We start from the raw sequence: 8843 nt of genomic DNA on the forward strand, positions 1-8843 counted from the left end.
CACCACTTCTCCACCCAGATGCCACCCCTCCCACTGATCCGCTGCCCGGAGTGCAATGCCGGCAACGTGCTCTGGTTCGTCTCTGGAACGGTAGAGAACCCAGGGAGGCATTTCTACAAGTGCGAACACCATGGAGTAAGTTTTTCTAGATTTTTTGCATACATCTCCCTCCCCCGAAGGTCGTCAACTCTATCCACCCTTGTTTTCCGTTTATTCAGTTTGGTGGGTGCCGTTTTTGGAAGTGGGAGAACAAGTACATACAGTACTTCAGCACTCAGTGGGGGCACCTTCTCTCGCACGCATCTGTGTATCGCCATGTCTCTCTGCTCGAGCAGAACCAAGCATGGTTGAAGAACATCTTCATCTTGGGCGTACTGAACATGGTGCTAATGGCAATATGCTGCATGCACAAGTTATTAAGCAACATGTGGTTATCGAACAAAACTGCAAGTACAAGTTATGAGCGCTAGAGCCCCCACGATTTTTACCCAAGCATTTGTACTGGTTTCAGCCGTTGCAGCATATGTAGTGGAGTCAGCTGTTCCAGCTTTTGTACTTGATGTAGTTGTAGTTCATGCATTCATTTGTATCACGTACGTCCTGTGTATGTAGGTCGTTTGAGATGCAAGGAACTGGCAGTGTTTGCGAGCATGCCGTTGATTAAGCCCGCCGAATCGATGGAGAGGATGAAAATGCATTTACACCAAACCCACACACCGCACCCACCACATGCATTGGACCGGCAATAATTCGTCACACCGGCAGGGTAATAAATCAACGACATGCATAATGAATCAAGTAGCTGGCCCTGCAGGACGTAACTCCACCCATCAGCCAATCGATGCACGATGCGTGCACCGGGCTCCACACGGCTGGCTTATAAATTCGCCTGGGATCGTCATCCCTTCCACAACACACTCGCTCCCACCAGCAGGCCTCTATCACTAGCAAGTAGCAAAAATCGATTGCTGTCGTCGGCGTCTCCTAGCTGCCGGACCCGGTAAGCAACCGCCATTTGTTTTTCACCATGGTGTTCGATTGTGAACCCGAATCGTCTTGCTAACGCCTCCTCCCCCTTTTCTTTTTGCTTACACAGCACATGGACGAGTTCATGCAGTCACAGGAGACGAGCGACAGCATGGTCATGTCGACGCAACCTTCTCCCACATCAAGGGCCTCTCCAACCAAAGCATGTGCCATGGTAGACTCGCTTGATACATTCAAGAAATCTCTGGTTGAGGAGATGGAGTTTGGAGGCATTTTGCACGTGCCACTTATATCTAGGACGAATTTGAAGTTAAACATATGGTTGATGTCTAGAGTAGACGAAGTATCTAGGACCATATATATTCGGCCTGGTCGGCAAATGTCCTTCAGGGCATCCGACGTGCACAAGGTTTTTGGTGCACCATGCGGTCCTTTGCATATACAAAAGCGTCCGCCTTAGACACAACACATGTGTGCGATTTTCTGCATATCAGTCAGCACGGGAAAAATCTTCTCACTGCCGTATAAAAAAATCATCTATAGACCGTTAGACAAAGATAGCTCGGATAGGGAGATTAGCTCTTTCAAAATGGCTTTTGTCATGTTTGTTGTTGGTTATCTGCTAGCCCCATCACCTAGCCATGATTGCACGAACACACAGTACTGGGGCGCGCTCGCGCAAATAGATCACGTCGCAGGGTTCAACTGGTGCGAGTACCTGTTAGAAGAGCTGATGGTTGCATGCTTAAGAGTGAAGGCAGATATCAGGGCAGGACGGGATGTCACGTATCTACATGCCTGCCATTTATTTCTGCAGGTCAGTCTTGCGTTCTTTGTCATCTTCCCAATTGACGCGGCGCGCACGCATTAACACATGTTTTTCTTATGACATAGGTTTTCTACCTAGACAACCTTGATCTTGGATCACTAAACCTCTCGCACAATACATTTCCACGAATATCTGCATTTGACGAAACGCAATACAAGCGTATGTGGGTACAATGCAGCGTGGGGCATTTTAAAGGGACACCAGACTTCTCCGGAGCAATGGTTTATTTTTACCTTGAATGCCGTTTCATTAGTAGCCGTTATAATTATGACCACCATGTTCCAACCTTTTTTTTACGCAGATTCGCTCTGCGGACCACGTCTGCTACGCCAGGAGCGCGTGGGACACCCCTCCGGATCCGGTGCCCTGCAACAACAGCATGTTCCCCGGGCAGCTAGCAAGTTTCAACAACGCCGCGCCTGGCTCCAACCGGCCTCACGGTGCCCCCCTCTTCACAAATGCACAGCCGATATCGTTTAGGCTGCCACATGGCCCACACGGGGTCCCACCCTCGCCAGCGACTCCAGCGCATGCGTTCACGTGGGCAGCCACGGCCGGCGACTTTTCCATGTACATGAAGGCAAATTATCCAAAGCTGGTAAGCCGATGATGTCCTAAACATCCTTATTCATCAGTAGTAAATGATATATGTACAACACTCTCACGTGAAAAAAACAGGCCACCTCGAAGATCGGGATGCTGATGAAGAAGCATAACGCCACCACATTTAGGCTCGCTAACAGTCTCAAGACAGATCTGTTTGCCGAGAACACCGCTTTTCTGAACGCACTCGTTAGCGAGCTTGGCGAGGGCTGCATATGTTGCAGCCTACGTACTCTGCCATGCATCATTAACAATCCACCAAATCCCGACTCTCCACGCTGCACCAACATTTACAGGCGCAAATTGGATATGGCCGACTCCGATGGTATGTCCATATTTTTTCATGCCGTTAGACACATATTTCCACCGGAGTAACGGCTACAAATCTTCGCAGGAGAAAGCTCGTCTGGGAAAATGCACACCTCGTCAGGTTCGTCGGCGCCAAAAAAAATGAAGGCAGCACTCGTGCATGGTACGTTAACATGTTTTCCCATCCGCAAATCTTGCATACATTTTTTGGCGCAGGACGTTACCATGTGTTTTCCATCAGCAAATCTTGCATACATTTTTGGGGTCACATCATAAATGTTGGACCTTATTGTGAATGCTTTTTCCATAGACCAGGACACCACAGCGGGGATCGTGCAGGTTTTCTCATGCCAGTACCATCCAAGAGCCTGGTTATCGCCCAATCTCCAGCAGACGAACAGAAAGGATGGTGGGACGGGCTTGCAGGTTTAATTATGATGCTCGACAGCGAGGCCACACACACCGTCGGGACAGTGGTTTTTGGTCAGGCATCTCGTGACTTCCCGCCCAAGCAAGAAGCCATGCATGCAGCGTATGCCACGCCACACTGGATTGACGGCCGAGATCGTCCAACTGTGTTGGTGTCCGTGTGGAAAGCGGCCGACTTGTTTTTAAAAACGGTCTCGCCGGAAGAGCTTGAAAGGTACATGCATGCATCACACCCCCGATTGGCTCATACACGCTTGTTTCCCAATGTTCATCTAGCTAACACTTTTCATCACAGCGCAATTATAACTCATGCCACCCCAAGGTTCATCTCGATCACCCCGACACCACTGCTTACACAGATTGTCAAGTCAGACCATCTCGACCACGAGTTATGCGCGTTGATTTTCCGTCGCCAAGACCAAATCGATGGTGCGATCCTTTACCCTAATAATGCACCTAGATGGCGTAAATTTATGGAGCCAGATTTTTCGGTGAGTTTTTTTGTACAGAAACATGCTTGCATTCCCTCCAATTTCTTCTCACACGTTGTATTTTTTTCGCGCATCCTCAGACTACTGCACTAGCTGGAGAAGAAACATGGACTCTGCTATCCGTACACGCGCAGCTTATGGGGCCCCAAGTGTCATTCAACGTAGCCGAGTGCACCATGGTGAGGAACAAAACGACCGCATGCGTTCGCTCTGTCTTCGGTCCCACACTCGAACACGTGTCTCATGATTTGATTTTCCTGTAGTTCCACGTGCCGACAGTTTTCGATTTTGGATAGTGCTTGTATGCTTGGGACATGCAGAAGAAGATTATCAACATTTTCGATCCATCGTACGGAAGTTGCACCACACAACGGCGCAAGGATCTGCTAGGAGCCGTCGCTAACAAGCTGCACGTTGCCTTATTCACCCTAATTTACAAGCTGTTCAGCAACTGGAAAGTTGACTGCATCAGGTGGGTCAAAGTGTTCCATGTCACCTCACCGACCACAGTGGGCCAGTAAGTTATATGTCGATCTCGCATGGATTAGTTGTTTAACCTCTGTACCGCTCCCTCCCCCCTTAACAACACGTTTGTTCAGGACTAACACAGGCGTGTGGATCATTCGTGTCGCCAAACACTTTGATGGGAGGAATGTCATGGCAGACATGTCGGAGGTAATCAAGTTTACACTTTTTTGCACTTACACGTGGTCACCATTGCACATGCATTAAGTAGCCCGTTTGTCACACAGGGCGCCATCATCGCGGAGCGGCAGGAGATTCTCGCAGAGCTTGTTCAAATGAAAGAGAACGTCGCATCCCTCCCGACGAACATCAACGACATAGTTAATGCATGGGCAATCGAGTAGTGCCGGCCAGTCGGAACTAGTTGTTGTACTGTTAAAAATAATGCGGATGTACGCTTGGGAGTGCGGCACCGTCACATGATGTATCCAGTTTAATCTTAGTCAAAGTCACGCAGATTCGGTCAGCCGCCCATGTTCTGACCACACCGCGGCGCCATCACGCTATCCCCGTGCCTACCAGCGAGCTAGGCACGCAAAGAACAGTGTAGCAGATCGCCTCTATATTTCAGACACTGTAGACGAATCCGCGCGCACGATCTGTGACGTTTCAACGAAGTTGACTTTTCATAGTGAACGGACCCCACAGTGCATGAACAGTTAAACGAATGATTTTGTCCAGTTTTCCAAACTATCATTGTTGGAAAGCAAAATTCCATGGTATACCTATCTGGAGCCTTGTATCGAGATATGCATTCTAACCATTTTTATTCCAACGCTCAGTGATGGGTGGAAGTACCACACACTAGAATGGCCGAGCTATATGTTGTAAATGGTACTTTTATTCACCAAACATGACATAAAAACTGTTAATGGGGGGAACGCATCGGATTTTAATTTTTTTGGATTCATGCAAAGGATAATGGATTTTTTTATCTATATTATGAAAAGGAGGAACTGTTTGAAACAAATGATTTCAATTCAACTAGTTAAATAAGCCACCATTTGTAGTACACACACATCAGAACGAACACAAAATCTTCACACGTTTCAACCATTTTTGAACTCCTTGGATTTTTCACAAAATCAAAAAAGTGATAATGCTCCCATGCCATTCATCAAATTAAAGGAAGCACTATCGGAAAAAGGTAGTTATAGGAATGTGTTTGCCAAATCTGTAGATCAACTTCGTCGATTGTTTATACATTCAATATATCGGTGGAACGAGTGGATGATGGTTGTTGAAAAAGGAGAATCGGTTAACTTATTGTTGGAAGAGAAGACATCAACACAAAATATACCCCTACTGTTCCAAATCATGTTGTCCTCCGCTTTCGAAAAAACAAAAAACATGAGAGTTTTCTTTCCCATTTGCACGGGTTGATCTAATTCAACATAAATCGGTGAGTTAAACACCCCCCTCACTCCACCGCAACGCATTGACAGTGTAGAATATTATCGGAAGATAAGATATCGATCATTCAAAATATTATCCACCCCAACCCAGTACACTACGAAATCAATGATAGTAGCTAAATATTTTCTCGTAACTTTAAAGTATTACCAGTCAGGAGGGAATGATAAAAGGTTTTTCGTCTCTTTTCGACAACGATTTACACTCGTTTGACAAAAACCAGGAGAAATATGAACTAGCAAAAAAATCTTCACACGTTTCAACCATTTCCAAACTCCTTGTTTTTTGTGCAAAAAAAAGTGATAATGCTTCAGTGCCATTCATCAAATTAAAGGAAGCACTATCGAAAAAGGTAGTTATAGGAATGTGTTTACCAAGTCGGTAGATCAACTTCGTCGATTGTTTATATATTCAATATATCGATGGAAGGAGTGGATGATGGTTGTTGAAATAGGAGAATCGGTTAACTTATTGTTGTAAGAGAAGACATCAACACAAAATTTGCCCACACTGCTCCAAATCATGTTGTCCTCCGCTTTCGAAAAAACTAAAAACATGAGAATTTTTTTTCATTTGCACGGGTTGAACTAATTGAACTTGAAAAGACGAGTTAAACACCCCACTCACTCCCCCACAATGCCTTGCCAGTGTAGAGTATTATCGGAAGAGAAGATATCATTCAAAACGTTTACCCATCCTAACCCAATACACTATGAAATCAATGATATTAGCTAAATATTTATTTATAACTTTTAAATTATTACCATCCGGGGGGGATGATAAAAGGTTTTTCGTCCTTTTTCAACAATGATTTACACTCGTTTGACAAAAACCAGGAGAATTATAAACTAGCAATAAACTACAATCGTTTCAACCGTATTTTACACCGAAAATAACCATGGAGAAAACAAACACAAAATCTTCACATAGTGGTAGATCAACTTCGTCGAATGTTTATATATTCAATATATCGGTGGAACGAGTGGATGATGGTTCTTGAAAAAGGAGAATCTGTTAACTTATTATCTTACGAGGAGACATCAACACAAAATATACCCCTCCTGGACCAAATCATGTCCCCCTCCGCTTTCAAAACAACGAAGTCCTTGGTTTTCTCGCAAAATCAGAAAAGCGATAATGCTTCCGTGGGGGAATGATAAAATGTTTTTCTTCTCTTTTCGACAGCGATTTACACTCGTTTGACAAAAACCAAGAGAAATATGAACTAGCAAAAAAATCTTCACACGTTTCAACCATTTTCGAACTCCTTGTTTTTTGTGCAAAATAAAAAAAGTGATAATTCTTCCATGCCATTCATCAAATTAAAGGAAGCACTATCGAAATAGGTAGTTATATCGATGGCAAGCGGATGATGGTTGTTGAAATAGGAGAGTCAGTTAACTTACTGTTGTAACGGATGATGGTTGTTGAAATAGGAGAGTCGGTTAAATCATATTGTCCTCCGCTTTTCATTTGCATGGGTCGGACTAATTGAACTAAAAAAGACGAGTTAAACACCCCACTCGCTCCCCCACAATGCCTTGCCAGTGTAGAGTATTACCGTAAGAGAAAATATCATTCAAAACATTATCCATCCTAACCCAATACACTACGAAATCAATGATATTAGCTAAATATCGAATATATAAATTTAAATTATCCCCACCTAGGTGGACTGATGGAAGTTTTTTCGTCTCTTTTCGAGAACGATTTACACTCTTTGACAAAAAACAGGAAAAAAAATGAGCTACCAAAAAAATACACTTGTTCCAACCGTATTTTTACACCGAAAATAGCCATCGAGAAAACAAACACAAAATCTTCACACATTTCAATCATTTTTTAACCCCGCGGGGGAATGATAAAATGTTTTTCTTCTCTTTCGACAGCAATTTACACTTGTTTGACAAGAACCAAGACCCCTATCCGAAGTTTTCGGTTTTTGCGCAAACTCAGAAAAATGATAACACCCGCATGCCATTCATCAAATTAAAGAAAGCTGGTAGTGATATGAAGTGGATGTTGGTTATTAAAAAGGAGAAATGGTTGTTTTCAACAACATAATAAGGAAAAAAACGTAAAAGAGGAAGCATATTTGCACACACACAAACTGGTAATACCGGCCCGATTGTTTTCAACATGACCAAGATCCACCAGACGATAGTTTTAATTATACAAATACTAGTGCAAGACGTCAAATATTGGTCAAGCGATTAAACTATGAATTATGAAAATACTAGTACGAAGCACACGATTATCGGACGAGAAACCCTCTATCCATCACACGTCAGGGTCCACCATGTCCTGTGGAGGCAGCGCTCTGTTTCCGGGCAGGATGAGAACCATTCTCATGAGTTGCCGTCTGAACGGCGTCAGCTGGTCCTGCGCGAAGAAAAATACAGCAAAACAGACATCTATCACGTCCCAACATACCAAATAACAATATGTGCGCAATAACATAGAGTATGGTCTAGTTTACCGACCTGCCAGATCTCTTTCTGCATGTATTCACCATCAAACCACCACATGCAGTGAATGTTGTAGAAGGTGGAGTCATTGCTGCCACGAGATAGCGATCCAATTAGAACTGCAAGCAAATCGATGGACCACTCAAAAACTTCCAACGCAATTTTACCTTGAGGACGGCTCGTGCATCATGCGGTGCGCTTTTCTTGTGAATTCATCCTCTCTAACATGCCACCCATCGAAAAACGTCTCTATGCACTTGCACAGTGCGAACAGGAGCCTGTCGATGCATCCTGTATGCTTCCTTTCGAGCTCAACAACATTGTAGTGCGCCCTCTTAGGATCCATCACGTGGACAATTTTCTTCATCATGTCGAAGATGTACAACACGTGGTAGCCGCTCCCACCCTTCATAGGGACCAGTATCTAGCGAAACACAAGCATGGCAGGTGATGTCAAATTCCTATTCTTATATTGGAATGAGAAGCCCAAAGCAAGTTATAACAAGAATTTACCAGACCACATGTCTTCACATCGTAACGCACGCGCTCTCCAACAAACAGTTTTTTTATATAAGGATCAGTCAAGAAATCGTACCCTTCCTCCATGACTTTGGCCTGAAATTATACAACAAACTTCAGCCACCCACATTTGCATTACGATTGCCCTTGTCATGCAAAGCTTACCACAAAGTACGGCGGCAAAGGGTGACGGAAACGGCTCCTGTCAGAGCTTTTGTGCCACCTTCCATCATGCTCAACCATAACCATGTTTACAACCTCAAAACCCTT

The sequence above is a fragment of the Triticum dicoccoides genome, chromosome 2A (genome assembly GCF_002162155.2).
Source record: "Triticum dicoccoides isolate Atlit2015 ecotype Zavitan chromosome 2A, WEW_v2.0, whole genome shotgun sequence".
In the NCBI taxonomy this organism is placed as follows: domain Eukaryota; kingdom Viridiplantae; phylum Streptophyta; class Magnoliopsida; order Poales; family Poaceae; genus Triticum; species Triticum dicoccoides.